At 39.0% G+C, this 14,898-nt stretch overlaps 1 long non-coding RNA gene across 1 annotated transcript in view; it reads left to right on the top strand.

Moving 5' to 3' along the window:
- Positions 1-14,898, top strand: part of LOC125799090 (uncharacterized) — a 229,757-nt gene that overhangs the window by 30,562 nt on the left and 184,297 nt on the right. The gene's annotated exons all lie outside the window — the stretch shown is intronic.

The following is a 14,898-nucleotide window of genomic DNA, read 5'->3' as shown; positions in this document are numbered from 1 at the left end:
AGACAACTCAAAATCACGCCCAGAGATACAGGACAACTCAAAATCACACCTAGGGAAGCAAGAAAACTCAAACTTTCACCCAGAGACACAAGAGAACTCAAAATCACACCTAGGGAAGCAAGAAAACTCAAACTTAGACTCAGAGATGCAAGAGATAACTCAATAACCCACCTAGAGACACAATACAACTCAAATTCAGACTCAGAGACACAAGACAACTCAAACTGAGACTCAGAGATGCAAGAGACAACTTAAAATCACACCCAAAGACACAAGACAACTCAAACTGAGACTCAGATATGCACAAAACAACTCAAACTCACACCCAGAGACACAAGACAACTCAAATTCACATCTTGAGATTTGAATAAAACTCACACCCAAAGACACAAGACAACTCAAAATTAAACCCAGAGAAACAAGACAACTCAAACTGAGACTCAGAGATGCAAGATACAACTTAAAATCACCCTTAGATACAGAGGACAACTCAAAATCAAACCCAGAGACACAAGACAACTTAAACTGATACTCAGAGATGCACGCAACAACTCAAACTCACACCCAGAGACACAAGACAACTCCAACTCACATCCAGACACTTGAGATTTGAATAAAACTAACACCCAGAGACACAAGACAACTCAAACTGAGACGTACGAAACAACTCAAACTCACACCTAGCGACTTACGACTTGATTAGTATTCAACCAGAGAAACTCAAAACTTGACTGAAATTCATACCCAGATACTTGATACTCAAACTTGTTATTGGTTCAACGTTCACACAATCTAAACCACAGCCAGTGTTTGAACATTTTAGTTTTAGTAATGATAATGTGAATATATAGAATAATTTAATAAACACGTTGGTATAGATGCTGGTATAGATCTGTCAATATTAATTAAATGTACTGTATGTCTATGTGTGTCAGTTAGTAATATGCAAATGAGATCATGCTGGCTCCTCTACGCTAGTTTTAATTCACTGTTAGTCATGTTAACATGTTACTGCACGGCTCTGTGAGATATAATTGAAGTGTACAGTGGGGGCTGGTGTTGCTCGGGGGGGTCAGTAGTCATCTGATGACGTTTGGCAGATGACTGCATATCTGAACCACCAGGAATATGTTGATCATTCAGGGGGTCCTAGTCTGCCTGGATACTTCATGTAGCCTACATTTCTTAACCTGACCCTGTTGATAAAAAATATATATTTAATTGTTCTTAAAACATATTGAGAAATGTCTAAGCATGCTGTAAATATACTTACAGATTTATGTACTTACTTAAAATATATAAAAAATACATTAATGTTGTGCTTACATTAAATGTTTGAAAGTAAACTTTGATCATACTTTTTAAAAAGTACACTTTTAGTTTAATGTAATTTAATATAATTCTAAAATACTTATTTACAAATATATTTTAAACATTTTTAGCAAAGTCTATTAAAAACAACTGTTACAGTAGTCAACTTACAGTACAATGTATCATGTAACTCTTTAGAAAGTAAATAAAATTATTACTAAATAAAAAAAATAAAAGTAAATTTGTAACACGCTAAAAATTGTAGTAGAGTATATTAAAATATATATATTTTTTAACCTACAGAGTATACTAGAAGTGTGCTTCTTACAAAAGACAAGAACAAGAAGCATGTATATTTGTACTCTAATGTAAATAGATCACATATATATTTAACATCAATTCCTAGTACATTTCTAATATACCCGTTTATAAAAGTGATACAGTTGTAATAGTCATTATGTATTTATTTTATTGTAAGCATATTAAAAATAAAGGGTTACATACATGAAGTGGTATATTTAAATATTGCTTAAATATATTTAAAATAATATAATTTTAGTACAGTACAAAGCACTTTTTAAGCACAATTTAAGAAAGACTTTTGCACTATTTTATATAATTATAAAATTAAAGTATAATAAGTACAAATAAAGTTGTTCCATTTTAGCGCTCTTCAAATATACTTATTTATAATAATGTGGCTACAAGAACACTTTAGTGCACTATAGCATAATAATGATTAATATACTTTAATCTACTTTTTTTTTACTAGAGAATAACATGGTTGAAATTAAAACAAATAGAAAATGATTTTTTTTTTTTCAAAAAAAATAATAGAGCAGAATTTGAGTCTGAATTATATGTAAATGTAGTGTTTAGTGGTTATTTTGGCCAGATGTTGAAGTCAGTCTGAGCTGAATGCCAGTGTTGCATGTTCTGCATTCTGGGCTCTCTGTTTGGGTCAAACATGGCCTGAGGTCAAAGAATGCTCAGACACGGGGTTATTTAACATAGTCAGAGAGGAAAGAGTGTGTGTGTGTGTGTGTGTGTGTGTGTGTGTGCGCACAGATTGTAGAAAGGAGATTTTCCATGTACGAAATCAGCTTTCATAACACATTTAATTTGCTTGTTTTATTTTCCATTTCGTTTTTCCACCACCCTTTCTTCTCCCAAGTGTTTAGACTCAGAGTCTTCTCATTGGCTTCTCTTGAAGAAGAAAGGATATCCGGATGATAACAAACAAAAAACAAAAAACAAAAAAAGCCACTCCCTCAATTTCCCATTAGTAAGCCAGGGGCAAATTACCGTGATAACGTCAGAGCCACCATGTCACAAGTAATGCATGTGTAGAGCCGCTGTAGAACCTCTGGTTTAAGCTTTAGTAGAGTTCAGTAACACCAGGATGAATAAGTGATTGGTACTGTGATTTATCAGTCTACTCATGCTTTAGTAGAGTTACTAACACTGACATAAATAACTGATCAGTACAGTGATTTATAACACATCTACTCATGCCTTATTAGAGTTCAGTAACACCAGGATGAATAAGTGATTGGTACTGTGATTTATCAGTCTACTCATGCTTTAATAGAGTTCAGTAATACTAGGGCTAGTAATTGATCAGCACAGTGATTAATAACACATCTACTCATGCTTTAGTAGAGTTCAGTAACACCGATTTATCAGTCTACTCATGCTTTAGTAGAGTTCAGTAACACTAAGATCAATAAATGATCAGCAGCACAGTGATATATCAGTCTACTCATGCTTAGGAACACTGAGATAAATAACTGATTAGTGCACTGATTTATCAGTCTACTCATGCTTTATGAGAGTTTTGTAATACTGAGATAAATAACTGATCAGCAGAGTGATTTATCAGTCTACTCATGCTTTAGTAGACTTCAGTAATACTTGATCAGCACAGTGATTTCTTATCACCTTATAATTAAAGGGTCGCTTAAATGCAAAGTTGATCATAGTAAGCTGATAATTAGCATTTGTATTTCAAATTCATGTTCCCAGTGTTCCCTTTTACTCCATTCGCTGATCCAGTCTTAACTGTGTGACTGAACTACTTTAACATTTGAGCTTGAAATGACCTCAAGCTTTGGAACTTTCCAACCTCTGAAGGCCATAAAGGGAAAATGGAAGATCTTGCAGGGGCTCTTGTCGAATTCCTGGTTTGTCCTTTAAAGGTGTAGGGGCAGTAGGGGAACTCCTCCCTGTACCGCATTTATACAGCAGAAAACACACAGTACACACACTCCTCACACACACACAGTCTCCAACACCCTTCTGCATGTGTCTGAGCTAAGTTTGGATGTTGCTAAGTCCCATGTGGAAACTCAATGCCTCTCATTGTCCCAGACTGGAGGACACTTCACATATGACATTTGACTAGAGAAACTTTCAGTGTTGGTTTACACTACCTGGCTCTGGAGAGTGGGACACATACAGCTCTGGAAAAAAAAAAAACAAGAGGGCACTTAAAAATGATGAGTTTCTTTGATTTTACCAAATTGAAAACCTCTGGAATATAATCAAGAGGAATTATATTGAACTGCTTGCATTTTTACACCAGGAGTAAAGCAGCATAAAGTTATCCAAAAGCAGTGTGTAAGACTGGTAAAGGAGAACATGAAAACTGATGCAAGATTAATGAAAACTGTGATTAAAAACAAGGGTTTTTGCACCAAATATTGAGTTCTGAACTTTTTAAAACTTTATGAATTGCATTATTTGAGGTCTGAAAACTCTGCATATTTTTTGTTATTTCCATTACTCATTTTCTGCAAATAAATGCTCTAAATTACAATTTTGATAAGAATTTGGGAAAAATGTTGTCTGTAGTTTATAGAATAAAACAACAATGTTCATTTTACTCAAACATAAACCTATAAATAGCAAAATCAGATAAACTAAATTTTTTTTTTCAGAGCTGTATGCCTAGTATTTTGTCTTTTTGAACATATATCGGATAAAACCAACATAACCTGTCACTAGGAGTCACTGTGATAAAATTTTACTAAATAAGTAAATGAATCAGCATTCCCATTCAGTGCACAGTGGGGAACTTCCATCTAAAACAATAAATAACGATCCTTTGTTGGGGAAAACCATTTACAGCAGTAGAAACATTATGTCATAAACCCCTTTTAGCTGTGGCTCAGTCTGACTAATATTAGACCAATTGGCACAACCGCATCTAAGCCAGGAACATTGGGGAGATTTGTGGTATAGGAAACCAGGTATAAATTGATTTGTGGACAGAGTGAATCCACATCTGCCTATATATTGTTGCCACTAATATAATAAAACAATTCTGAGTTTGAGGAATTTTACAGTGTTTCTCTCAATGGAAACTAAACACAAGCTCTCCGCAATTTCAGTATTTGCTGATCCTACAATCTTCTTTTACTGTTCTAACCAGGTCATAATTTATAATCTATCCATCCATCCACATACTGTATCTCTCTCTTTATCAATAATCTTTGGAAACAAATAAGGCAGGAACAAAATTGGCCTTGCAGTTTTTAATAGGGTTTTATAGTCCCTAATAATAACCAACATGTATACTGACTCACAAGATAACACCTCACAACATATACATTCCCAAGCCATTCCTTAAAGTAATTCAAATTAGTTTCACCAGCAAAATGCCTACAAGTGAAATATTAAAGAGGACTTTAATCTTTATCATTATTTGTTTGTTTTTTTGTCCTGTTTATTGATCCTAATTCAATTACAAAAGTGTTTATTAATCCACCTGTAATTATCTAATAAGCATCATCGTTATACACAGGCCTTACTTTTAACATTGGCACATTTGTCATTGGTGCATTTGGTATTGGGGCATGTGGCATTGGAGCATTTGGCATTGGTGCATTTGTCATTTGTGCATTTGTCATTGGTGCATTTGTCATTGGTACTTGTGGCATTAATGCATGTGGCATTGGTGCATTTGGCATTGGTGCCTTTGGCACTGGTGTATGTGGCATTGGTGCATGTGTCATTGGTGCATTTGGCATTGGCGCATTTGGCATTGGCTCATTTCTCATTGGTGCATTTGGCATTGGTGCATGTGTCATTGGTACATTTGGCATTGGCGCATTTGGCATTGGTGCATGTGTCATTGGTACATTTGGCATTGGCGCATTTGGCATTGGTGCATGTAGCACTGGCACATGGGTAGATTTGGCATTAGTAAATGTAGAATTGGTGCATGTGGCATTGGTGCATTTAGCATTGGTGCAAGTAGCATTGGTGCATTTCACATTTATTGGCCTCAGGCCCAAATTATAGTTATAGTCCAGTTCATGGAGGAAATGACGAGGCTGAGAGACGAATAGGAAATAGGAGAAATCCTGTAATCAAAGAGTGCTTTCTGGAAATCTAAGCTTACTGTAAGTAAACGGAAGCTCTTTACTCACTCAAATAAACAGTTTTCAGGAGATCCTAAGTGGCGAGACCTGATGAATTAAAAGGAAAACATGGCAACCCCCTGTCCCTTATTAGTGTCGCATAAATTGCACCTTAAAATCCAGTGCGCCTTATGTATGAAAATATGAAATATGAAAAATTGAATATGAACTTGTTTTCTTTGCATTATTTGAGGTCAGAAAGCTCTGCATCTTTTTTGTGATTTCAGAATCACAAATTCTGAATTTTCTGCAAATAAATGCTTTAAATTACAATATTTTATTGTCTTATTTTTTTTTTTGTTGTCTGTAGTTTATAGAATAAAACAATAATGTTCATTTTACTCAAACATAAACCTATAAATAGCAAAATCAGAGAAACGGATCTCAATTTTTCACTTTTTCACTTAATGTCCACTTAACTTAAAAAAGTTTAGTAATGTTTGGAAAGATCCAATTTTTACCTAAAACAAGCTTAATAGATATAGTGGGTTTTACAGTGAACACAGTCAATCTCTTACATTTCTCCTTTTGTTTTTCACATCGGATTAAAGCTTAAAACAAGTCTTCCCAATTCATTCAATTTGCAATGCCATATAAAATAATAAATGTAGAGATTAAATGTGCAGTTTTTTTGCAATAGGTTTCTGCTGAGCATCATTTCACTGCCTGGAAGGAGATGATTTCAGGCAAAAAGTCGACTCAAACCCCCCTGAGGTAAACTGCATAGCAAACTAGCACTGATCTGCCTGATAGAGCTGACTGTTCCCTTCTGTTCCCCCCTAGCTCTTGCTCTCTTTCTCCTTATCTTGCTCTCTCTCTCTCTCTCTCTCTCTCTCTCTCTCTCTCTCTATCTCTCTCACATGTGATGGTGGGAGGTTGATGAGTCCACCTGGGCCCCATGGTGTGCCTGAGATGAACACAGCTCCCTGTCTGGCTGGATAAGTGTGTGTTTGGAGTCTCGGACAGTACTGGTCCCACTGTGCCTGCAGATGGACAAACAGAGGGCGCAGATCTCTGTTCTAACTGCTGAGGCGTACACCAGAGAGACCCTGCGACCTGCGCTGACACATCTCAGCATATCGACTCAGATAACTTATCCATCATCTTTATATTAGCTGAGCCTCTGTTGGCATGGAAACTTGTTTTTTGGTGTATCATCCTCAATAAAGGACTTGCTTTTTTGATTGTTTTACGATGCATCCTGTGATCACAACTAAACATCCAGTATTCTGTGCTTTTAAAATTAATCCTTCTGCTGAAGGTGGTACACCAGGTACAAGTAGCAGGGTAAGAGCACAGTTCTGCTCTAAATATTGCAATGCACACAACATTATGGGTGACACACCAGAGTTCAAAAGAGGACAAATTGTTGGTGCACGTCTTGCTGGAGCATCTGTGACCAAGACAGCAAGTCTTTGTGATGCATCAAGAGCCACGGTATCCAGGGTAATATCAGCATACCACCAAGAAGGACCAACCACATCCAACAGGATTAACTGTGGACGCTGTAAGAGGAAGCTGTCTGAAAGGGATGTTCGGGTGCTAACCCGGATTGTATCCAAAAAACATAAAACCACGGCTGATCAAATCACTGCAGAATTCAGTGTGCACCTCAACTCTCCTGTTTCTGGTCTATTTTCATACACAAGGTGCATGAGACTATAAGGTGCATTATTTTTTTTTTTATAAGTCAAACGAGCGCTTGATGTTTATCTACACAGATTTCTCTCATTAAAACTGTTCATTTAGGTGAATAAAGTGCTTCCGTTTATCTACAGTTACAGCTTACTTTTCCAGATTTACACTAAGGCTAGCCAGACAGAACTACTCTGAAGAACCCTGGTAAGCCAGGGCAAAATTAGCTGGCGATTTGTCCCACATAGCTTGTTACAGGCTGAAATAATCAACTCTAAACAGTGAAAGAGCTAACTACTGCTTAGCGAGGTTAGCGACTAATGCTAATGCTGCTCCAGCAGTGCTAGCCTTAGTTACGAGCAGACTAGAGGCTGATAATGCTCAGCTCTGAACGGCTAAAGAGCTAACTAGCGCTTAGCACGGTTAGCAGATAATGCTAATACTGCTCCAGTCTCGAGTCTCAGTGCTGGAGAGCTAAACTATAGAACTAAACTATAACCCTGTACTTCAGCTCTATTTTTATGTAAAAATTAAACTATTTAAAGTTCACCTTATAGTGCAAAAAATAAGAGCCCGCTAAATCTGAATCAGCACATACAGTATCTATCTGCTTAATGCCTGTAGAGCCCAGTGTGCTCCTGACAGCTATCAGACCATGTGGAGTTCCTCCTGCGTCCGGTTTCATCTTCTTCAATATTTCTGCAGAGACCTCCACAGTCTGCAGTACTGTGCACGATTTTTATCAAGCAGCAGCTACTCAGTGTGCAGTTTGTCCTTGACGTCTTGCTGTCTGTCCTCGGTTGCGCGTCAGGCTCTCTTATGTCACTCTGCGTGTGTTTCTCCTTCAGAAAGAGCAATGTTCTTCCCCTTTCGCCCGAGGAGCTTTGGGAACGGGTCAAATTTGAGGTCAAGAAATCCTCGCATTTCTTCTTTCAAAGCGTTTGAGGCTATTCACCGCATGGCTCGTGTGATGGCGTCGTAGAACAGAGCTGTTTATCTGTTTATTATTATTTTTTATTTTTACTTTTTTTAAAGATAGGGAACAGCCTGTTCGGTGAAATAAAAATTGCAAAAGCAATGCAGTTCTTTCTTTTTTCTTTTTTTTCTTCACGTCGAGAAAGAAGAAAGGAGCGGAACACGCTGGAGGAATGTGTCTGCATGAATACTGTGTGTCTGTAAGGCTGCTTTAGAAAGGCCTTTAAAAGTCAAGGTCTAGAAGCAAATCTATTCTTACTCTTCGCATCATTCCTGTTTTCTCCGATTGTGAAGGCTCTATTCATTTGACTCTGTTTAGCGTGGCGTAATTTTAAGCCTCAGGGCCTCGTCTTTATTGAATGTCCACTGAAAGTTGAAAGCTGGCTTCTGGTTCATTTGATTGGTGCGTGTTTTTGTGCGTAGTTGGGTTGAGCTTTTGTAGTGTGGTGAGCGTGAGTCAGTGTCAGGAGCCGTGGCCACTCATTACGAACAAACTGCAGCATCATCGGAGCTGCACTGCGGACTGATACGCTCCGCCTTGCTCGCTCTCGCACTCTGGTGCCTTCTTGCTCTCGCGCTCTAGAGCTCTCACTTTCTTCAAGCTGAACACATTCACATGTGCGAGCAGAATTGTTTTGCATACTTTGTTATAGTGTAAATGTGCCGACATGCACACAAACACGCATAAGTACCGACACCAGGGACAGCTCAACCAATCTCGCTGCACAGACCCGTTTCTGAAGCTCTCTCTGTTTATTAGCCAGGGAGTGCTTAGACCTCATTTCACTTTTTAATCACTCTGCTCATTACCATATGCAAATGAAGGGAATCTATTAACATCTGGGAATCACTTGTGTTAGGCTTGGCCCTCGTGCGCTCGCACCAGCGGCACACACTGAGTGGCCTTCTTTCTAACTGCTTGTCGGACAGGAATACTTGTTGGGCTGTAATCAAGTTGAACGATCATTTTATCCCTCCCGAAAATCAATCGGCTAATGGACACACACACACACACACACACACACACACACACAGCGGAGGATTAGAGTTCCACACAAATAAACACACACCCACCTGACAAATCGGATAAATAGCCAATGATTTAGCTGCAGTATGAAATTACTTAATTCCCTGAATTTACGCTTCCAGTTTATTAGCTACAAGTATCTTGTATCTACAGCTCTTCAAGCTGAACTGCTTGATTTTTTTGCACCAGGAGTAAAGCAGCATAAAGTTATCCAAAAGCAGTGTGTAAAACTGGTGGAGGAGAACATGATGCCAAGATGCATGATTTAAACTGTGATTAAAAACCAGGGTTATACCAAATAATATATATACTAAATATTGATTTCTGAACTCTTAAAACTTTATGAATATGAACTTGTTTTCTTTGCATTATTTGAGGTCTGAAAGTTCTGCATCTTTTTTGTTATTTCAGCCATTTCTCATTTTCCCCTTGATTGTTGTAATATATTTTTTAATATATCATACCCCACGTATCATATTTTTACCCTTACAGTACTATACAGTCGTACAAGCACATAAATACTGTATAATTCTGACGCTGTCATCTGTCGGCTTGCCACAGACAGTAGGTATAGATCCCTCCCTCAGAGAAAATCTGAAATGGCGTTTCGGCAACATTTTTAGTGGGTGGGAATTGGGCGGGGGTTGATAAGTGAGGGGTGGTGATAGGGATAATGTCACAATAAGGGAGCATAGAATTCTGACACCAAATCTTTCAGCTTATTCACAGAAAACAGATGGATGTATTGTTTTTTTTTTTTTGTGCTTGGAGTGTTTATACAGTAGGGGCAGCCGAGGCCAATTCAAATCAGTTTCAGAGCTAGCGTTGCTGTGGTGCTTCAGTAAACCTGTTTAAACTGTAGCTCAATTGGCTGGAAGCTTCATCCTAAGGGGACGCTTCACACGGAGACTTTCTCTACAAATATGTCCTGCTGTTTGTGAAAGCTAGGTAAATGTTGATTTCATTAGATAAGTTAGCATGTAGCCTCCGTGGCACTGGCTGCTGTCACTGTGTGTAAATAGCCTCTCATCTCTCACTCTGCTTTCAGAGCATCAGTGCATCAGGGAGCTGTTCCACATTTTATTATTAGCGTTCCTCTTCCTTCATAAAGCCCCTGATGCAGATGATCTCAACATATCCACTAACCTCCATCACTGCTTTCCAGACCAGCTACAGCATGTCAGAGGGTTCATAAACCTATTTAAAAGACTGTAAGCCCTATTTAAACGATCTATAAGTGAGAACAGTTTGATTTAGGGCATGTCAGTGTGTCTTTGCTATCGAAACGACGGGAAAAGTATGCATTGCGTGGCTTGAAATGCAAAAAAAGGCATGTACTAATTGTTTTAATTAATCGTGGGTGTGGTTAAGTTTGGGCGTGACGTGAAATGAACCAATCAGCATGTCACTTACCATTTCCTCTAAATATTAATTAGCATTTTTTTTTTTTGTTCAGCTTTCTCGATCACATGACATGAGTTCAGTAGCTCCTCCATTTCCACTCGCTGTTTTGTTTTTATGTGGATCTCCATGGAAACGCGCGCCCAAAGTGTAATTACGGTGTGCGGCAGTGGACAAATAGTTTTATTTTCTATTAAATTAAATGCAAGAAGATGAAACTCAGAGATGTGCGTCCGGACAGGACTAAAATTACTGGAGGACCAAGGAGTTCAGAGAAAAACCTGTAATTTTCTCAGAGGACGTCTGAGAAAAACACATATATGATTGTTCTGGACAGGAATAAAATCACAGAGGATTAAAACCTCTCCATAAAAGAGAAAATTACCCCAGAACCCCCTGAGAAACCAATCCCATCCAAATAGGACTTAGGAGCCAGGTGTGCTCTGACTTTGGCACACTGCTATTTTAACAGTGAAGCGCTTCTGCTTCTCGTTGACGCTGTGAAGGTGCACAAGCAGGTCATTTTTTTGTAGGGATTTAGGGACAGTAATGTTATTTTATTTTGTATTTTGTTATTTGTTGATGTAAAAGTTTGGGGGGGTCGTGTACACATGACAAAGTTATTTAAACATGACTTAAGACAAGTATTGTAGCTTCCAAGGTTCTTCTAACTTCCCCAATTAAGGCTAAAACACACACACACGGTCAAACACACAAACACACATACAGACACAAGCACACACTTTGATTTTCTTATAATGACACCCAGCAGAGCCTGCAGCCTGAGTGCTGATTGCAGCGTTCGCTCTGTGTCTGGGTTTTTTTTTCTCTTCTTTATCTAAAACAGATAGCTGAGTGAATGGGGGCAGGCGGCTGGCATTGTGACCGTCCTCTGCGAGGCCTTTAGCCCGGAATGGGAGGGCTAAAACGCTTGGCATCTCGACAGATGGCACTGCCACGTTAGGGAAAGTGCCCCCAATCCGAATGCGGTGAAAAAAAAAACCCTAAACTAATTATGAAAGTGTCAGGAGAGGAGGTAAGCGCCTCCGCTTTGGCATTTAGCTCCTTCAGCCGCACCGCGCCGGCGCTCAGCCTCCAGCTCTGAGCTCCGAGATGCCTCTGAAATTAAAACATTACTTATCAAAAACTCATTACAGTGTTGGGGGAGGGGGCGGGGGAATTAACTTCATTACATCATTCAATTTACAGAACCTGCTTTTCTCTCCTTTTGTTTTGGGTGACCCTGTGGGTGGGCTGCCGCTGGGCTGATGACAATATTACATAAAAGAGAGAGGAGGACAAAAAAAAAAAACACACGCAAAATCAACAAAGACTTTCTATGAATAATTGAAAAAAGCAACAGGGGGAGAGCACAGGCAGGAAACGGGTCCGTGGGGTAGCATGAAATTCAAGTCAAATGCATTTATGCCGTGGGTTTTGAATGTCTGGAGGCCAAATTTAGCCTCGCATATGGTGATTACAGAATGCAATTAGTGTGAATAAAGGTGCTTGATGGCGGCAGTGTAATTATGCTCTAAGTGATTTAGTGTGGCAGCAGCATGCACTCATGCAGAGACAGAGAGAGAGAGAGAGCGAGAGAGAGAGAGACAGAGAAGTTGACAAAGAACCAGAGAGAGGTAGAAAGAGAACGAGACTAAGACAGACGGAGAGAGAAGGAGAGAGAGCTAGAAAAAAGAGAGCTATATAGAGAGACAGAAAGATAGAGAGGGACAAAGATAGAGAGTGAGGGAGAGACAGAGAAAGAAAGAGACCAGGAGAGAGAGAGAGACAAAGATAGAGAGTGAGGGGGAGACAAAATACAGAGAAAGAAAGAGAGATAGAGAAGTTGAGAAAGAAGGAGAGAGGGGGAGTGACAGAGAAAGAGAAAGGGAGGTTGAGGGAGAAGGAAAAAGAGAGAGAAAAAGAGAGAGAGATACAGCGAGGGAGAGAGAGCGAGAAAGAAGTTGAGAAAAAAGGATATAGAGAGAAAGAGAGACAGAGAGAGAGAGAAGTTGAGAATGAGGTAGAGAGAGGTAGAACGAGAGCGAGACAAAGACAAACAGAGAGAGAATGAAAGAGAACTAGAGAGAAAGAGAGCTATAGAGACAGAAAGAGAGAAAGGGACAAAGATAGAGAGTGAGGGAGAGAAAGAGAAAGAAAGAGACAAGGAGAGAGTAAGAGAGACTGAGACAGAGAGAGAACAGTTGAGAAAGAGGGAGAGAGATAAATAAAGAAGTTGAGAAAGAGAGAGAGAGAAAAGTTTAGAAAGAGAAAGAGACAGAGAGAGAGAGAGAAATGGGAGGGAGGTGGGAAACAAAGAGAAAGACAGAGAGCGATAGAAAGAGAGAGAGTGTGAGAGAGGGAGAGAGAGAGAAAGAGAGAGAGAGCTACAGAGTGGGAGAGAGAGCGAGAAAGAAGTTGAGAAAGAGAGAGACAGAGAGAGAGAGAAGTTGAAAAAGACAAAAAAGAAAGCTAGAAAGAGGGAGAAAGAGAGAGAGGTTGAAAAAGAGGGAAAAGATAAGAGAGAAGTTGAGAAAGAGGGAGAGAGGGGGCGGTACAGATAAAGAGAAAGAGGGGTTGAGGGAGAGGGAGAGAGAGAGAGAGAGGGAGAGGGAGAGTATTGAAGAAACATCACAGTTGCTTGCTCTTCTCTGCTGCAGTTCCAACCAAACCCATCCCTTTGCATTACTGACAAAATCCTCCCAATCCAGCATGACCAGCCAGAAGAACTTCCATATTCAGGATTATGATTCTGCTCCTGCGCTGTAATAAAGGAACATTATCTACTCGTTCCAGACATCTAATCGAATAACCGCTCTGAACGCTGTCCATTCAGATCCGTCTCCGTCTTCAAATATAGAACTCTAACTTCTGGATGCTAAAGCCTTTTCCCAGGAGTTGCTCACTATTTTTAGAGGCTGGATTCTTAATTTGGTCTCTGATGCACCGTAATAATATCCTCCAGCTAAAATAGGACACTGACTTATTCCAAGTAGAGCGTGGAATATATGAATATTTGATGACTTTGTGGTAAAATGAAACCACATACAGTATATGGACACAAGTATTGGAACATAGGCTTTATGATTGAATGATTGAATTCATTGGTTTGATTCAGCTCCATTGTCACAGGTGGATAAAATTAGGTGTGTTGTGCTGGTATATAATGAACAATAAAAAAAAAAAAATGCTTCTCTAGTGAGCTTTTGTTTATATATCTTTCCTGTCTCTCTGTCTGTCGCGCTTGGCGTGACTTTAATTTCCGTCCGTTCTCATTTTTACGCCCGTTTTTGGGCTCCCTATCTCCTTATAAGGGTTTTTTTTCTGGCTGTGTCCCGATAATTTACTAGCCGGAGCAGCAGTAGTATATTGGACCGGGACCCTGATGACATGGCTTCAATCCCGTGTGAGGAGCTGTGTGATTATGTATTTATGTTTTCTTTTCTACTTGGGTTTACCTGCTTTGAGATTACCTGTTCTGCAACTGGGTTCAACAACCCTCTGGGCTGGAGAGCTACTAGTCTGTACCACTCCATTCCATTACACTTTATTTTACAAAACATTTTTTTTGTGGCCACAATATAATTGCTTGAAAAATATCTGGCCCGCAGCTAGACGTATCTATAAGGTGAGGCAGCTACTCTAGGTAGGAGCTTGTATAATAGAGTGTAAAATGAGAGGGCACAGTGTTTAAAAATGAATGTTAATGTAAATAATGTTACGTAATGTGATATGCTTTACATTTACACCTGCTCAAACTGTTCATTGTCTTTTGTTAAAGAAACCATCCTGAGAATATTTTTCACCAAAGGTGTGAAACTTCATTACAAAAAAAAGTACTTCTGTAGTTATAGTTGAAGCATCAACTCAAGCTTTTTACTCTTAAAGTAAAAGTGTTTAAAAAGTACTGGTTTCAAAACTACTTCAAGTATAAGAGTAAAAGTAATATAAGGGGCAAAAATAAAGCCATTACGAACAAAAGCTTAGGCCACGCCCACAGAATGCTATAGTGCACACCCCCCCCCTCCCCAAAAAACATTTTACTAAAATCCATAATAACTATAATGTTATTTAATAAAATGTTAATGTTGATAATATAATTTGCATGCACTAGGCTCCTCCCTG

This window comes from Astyanax mexicanus, chromosome 2, assembly GCF_023375975.1.
Source record: "Astyanax mexicanus isolate ESR-SI-001 chromosome 2, AstMex3_surface, whole genome shotgun sequence".
Taxonomy (NCBI): Eukaryota; Metazoa; Chordata; class Actinopteri; order Characiformes; family Acestrorhamphidae; genus Astyanax; species Astyanax mexicanus.
Note: the sequence above shows the minus strand (reverse complement) of the source record. Positions and strands in the feature narration are given on the sequence as shown.